The sequence below is a fragment of the Elephantulus edwardii genome, unplaced genomic scaffold (assembly GCF_000299155.1).
Source record: "Elephantulus edwardii isolate Elephantulus edwardi_28Jun2011 unplaced genomic scaffold, EleEdw1.0 scaffold00053, whole genome shotgun sequence".
Lineage (NCBI taxonomy): Eukaryota > Metazoa > Chordata > Mammalia > Macroscelidea > Macroscelididae > Elephantulus > Elephantulus edwardii.
Genome location: NW_006399803.1, coordinates 2003654 through 2008088, shown reverse-complemented (window position 1 = coordinate 2008088; position 4435 = coordinate 2003654).

Below are 4435 nucleotides of genomic sequence, written 5' to 3'. Positions count from 1 at the left end.
AGTTGGATGTGAAATGGAGTTTCCCCAGAGACAGCCACATGTCTGTAGGCTATTAATTATAGAGCTTTATTGTTATCTTTTGTTCAGAACAATAGTGCTCCAGAGGTCCTGTGGAACTTTTTCCCCCATGTGGTCATGTCGGGTTTTGATTAAGCATCATTATATACAGTTCATTAACAATGTATCATAAAATGAGTTTTTGATAGAACGTTTTTATTGGTCATTTAGTATAATTGATGGATTCTGTTGAAATTTCACACAGGAAAGTTGCCAGGATAGCTACAATATTTTTCATTATTAGCTTTTCCCCATAAATGAACTGAAGTTTCTTTAAAAATCCTTAACTTTAAAAATCTAGATATTAATATATTTCTAGGGCAGCTATCGTTTCTACAGTTTAAGTACGAAAGCAACAGACATGAATAACATTGAATATGAATAATACAACTTTGGAAAATTAAATAATCCTATTAATTTAGCTTTTTCTCCCTTATGCCCAAGTCAGTCTTTTGGAAATCACAGTAATGATTTTAAGTGAGTAGGATCCTCTTACTACATTACTAAATATGACATATTTAACTATATTTTTCAATATTATAATATTAATTGCAATTTTTAATCACATTTCTTTGCCTTAATTAAAAGTTAAAAAAATAATTTGACAATGGATCAACTGGTTCTTTTTATACACATGTTTGCTTACATAAAATTAATAACACTCAGAAATTGTTTAATATGTTAGTAAAAATTGCCTTTGGAATATTTTTGAAGAATTTATTAACACTGAAAATATTTAAGGAAAAGTCAGAGGATAGAATGGTCAAATTAATAACTCTTGATATTTCTTTCGACTATAATGTTTTGTAAATTACTTGTGTAATAATAATATTGTTAAGGTAGAAGTCGTCAGTCCTAGTGTTTCATTGTTGTGGTGTACTATAGAGTTGGAACCGACCCCTAGCTGACCTTCGGTGGGTTTTCACAGGCTGTTAATCACACTGGAGGAGATTGCCCATCCTCCTCTTACAAAGCAGCTGGTGGCCTAGAACTGCATGCCTTCAGGATTGCAGCTCAGCTTCTTGCCAGTAGGCCACCAGAATATTCCATAAAATGTAAAAGTTAAGAAAGAAGGTATAGCATTCAAAAAGAAAAGATCTGAAAAAGGAATTGGAAGATGGATAGTGCCTTAGAAGTTAGTTCGCTTCTCTGAGTTTCAAAGTTTGTTTTGGAGGATGTTATTTTCCTTGCTTGTATTGGATTAGATAATGATAATTTCTTCCTTGCACCAGGCCATCAACACTCAAAGTCATATGCCATAATTCTATATTTCCTTGATGGTTGAAAGAAAAATGCAGCATCCATCAAGAGCCTTTTTACTGCTGAGGAAATACCAGACACTTGGGACAGCAAAGCCCATTGAAAAATGCAAAAGTTACAAAATTATCATAAACTACATGTTTTTATTGTTATGTGCCATCAAAGAGCTTGGGACTCATAGCAATCCTATGCACAATAGCTCTGAACTCTGCCCTATCCTGAATCAATCTCACTGTCTTTGACACACCTATCCCCATAACTCCGGTACTGTATCTATCCATTTCATCTGAGGTCTTCCTCTTTTGTTCTTTCCCTCCATATTTCCAAGAATGATGTCCTTCTCCAAGGCCGACTGTCCTTCCTGGACATGTGCCCAGAGTATGTGAGATGAAGCTTCAAAATTCTTGCCTCCAGGAAACAGCCTGATTTCACTCTTCGTAGGACAGAAGTTTGTTCTCTATAGTATGCTCAATACTCTTGTCCAGAACCACAACTCAAAGGCATCAATTATTCTTCTATCATCCTATTCATTGTCCAGCTTTCTGATGCATAACAAGTAATTGAGAAGGCCATCGCTTGGATTAAGCTCACTTTAGTCTCTAGACTGACATTGTTTCTTCTTGGTATTCTGGAGAGGTCCCTGACATTGGACTTTTCCAATGTAATTTGACTTGATTTCCTGGCTACTGGTACCAAGAGTGTTTATTTTGAAGCCAAACAAGCTGAAGCTATTAACAATCTCAATCTCTTCTCCATCTATCATGATACTGTCAATTGGCCAAGTGGTGAGAATCTTCATTTTCTTGATGTTGAGCTAAATAAAATTTTGTTATCTGTTAATTGATGTATTTCCACCTTGTCTAACTTTTTATGTAACGTATCTCTTACTAGATAAGCAAATAAATAAAAATATTAAAATAAATATTTTTCTTTTCATTGTTCTTTCTAGTTCTTTTTATTAAATAGTAATTACAGCTGTCACTGGAAGCTACTATGAATTAGAATAGACTTTGTCATTGATCTGGTAGAGAAAGGTCAAATTAAAATTTAGTCATTGAACATAAATAATGTTTCATGACAGAAAGATTAGATACTGCATACTTCCTTAAATTTCCTCAGTTGATTGTCACTATCCTTCTCTTTTTATCTGATTTGCTCTTTTCTCCTCTGCATAAAATAGAAAGTCTATTAACCCATGAGTACACTTCTAACTCTGTAGTAAAATCAAGTAGTTTCAGCAATAAGTTAGAATGTAGACAACCCCTTAGCTATTGTTTTATAGGCTATTAGAAAGTTAAAAGACATCCTAAATATAATATTTTGTCTAACCACAAAACTCTTTTTTAAAATTTTCTTTTATTATAAAAAACATTTATGAGGACACAAGGGGGTAAGGGTTGGGAGCAGAAGAGTGAGAAAGGACAGGAATGAAATCATAGGGCTACACAATTTGGTGGATGGAGAAAGTAGGCCAAGGAAATGTGAAAGATCCAACGAGGACCAGAAAAGACAGGGTAATTGTGAGCACAATTCAATGGTGATTAATTTTTTTTCTAACAAAGAAATTGTCTTATTCACTTATGGGTTTCTCATTTGGGAATAGGGCCCAGACTCTCTGGCTTCTTCATGCTGAACAGGAACATTGAGGTGAAGGGGGAAAGGGAGCTCACTTTAACACTTTACTGGTGGTCCTGGGTTGAAGCTGCATGCCTTCTTGTTCAGTTAGAAGATATTTTCCTGACTTTTTCTGACCTCTGGACTTCAAAATGTTTGCCAAGGTGAGTCCAGTGAGGATGGTTGGCTGAATGCTGAGGTTCCAATCCTCCTTTGCTTCCTTATCTAGCAGTTATAGTTCCCTTTTGTCTCTGGAACTGGGCTCAGGGTTCTGGTCTGGAGCAAGACTCAGTGTTAGGATTACCTATAGGAGAGGGAGCAAACCTAGAGAGAAAAAAAAAACTTATAAGTTACAAAGAGAAGGGCTTTGGAGGAGAAAAGTGGATTAGATATAATTACTCATATACACTAGGCAGCTCTCCTCAGTGACCTGATAGCTCTCCCTTTGAGTGGCAGGCTGGGACCTCACTCACTTACTCACTGGGGCCACACTCAGGGGACAAACTAGAACTCTTTATTCTACATTTTTCTCTAAACATCCTAGCTCTTTAAACTAAAAGATGTCACTCAAAAAAAGGAAGATGGGACAGGAACTTATCAGATATTGTAATTGATTTTGTCATTACTGGCCCTATGATGTCAAGTAAGTCATATTTGCTCATTAAAATTTACCTTAGAATTTATTGACTGTTATTGGAAGTGGTGGCCAATTAGAACACTCTCTCTACCATGGCTTCTACTCTCAAATCTCTTACAGTTTAAGAGAAGAAAAAAACAAAACAAAATACTGTGGGAGGCCTCTCTCCTTATTACTTCTCAAGAAGAAAGTCCTGTCCCTTTGGGGATGTAACTTTCTAATAAATCTATATTTACAATTTTACATTAACCCCCCAAAAAGCATTGTGAGGAAATAGAATTTGTTATGAAGTCAAATTCATGGGTCATATTTTAAGATTATATAATAGGTCTCAACATTTTATTATGGTTATTTGAGGTTGTCAATTGAGTTTCAGATTTCAGATATCTAGTGGAATGCATAAATATTGGCATACTAGGTATTGGCGCAATTATGGACTGGCATGGGACATTTTGAGTCAGAGGATCATATGATCTACTATGCTGGAGATATAAAAGGGAGGAAAAATGGGGTTGCTTTTATAGTTTAAAAAGTCATTTCTAGATCTATCTTGGAAAACAGTGTCGTGAGTGATAGGATAATATCCATACACATACAAGGAAGTCCAGTGAATACCACCATCATTCAAATAAATGCACCAACAACCAGAGCCAAAGAAGAGGAAATAGAAGATTTCTACCAACTTTTACACTCAGAGATTGATCAAACATGCAATCAAGATTTATTAATAATAATGGCTGACGGGAATGCAAAAGTTGGAAAAAGAGAAGAAGGATCAGTAGTTGGAAAACATGAGCTTAGTGACAGAAATGAAGCAGGAGATAGAATGATAGAATTCTGAACAATCAATGACTTATTCATTGCAAA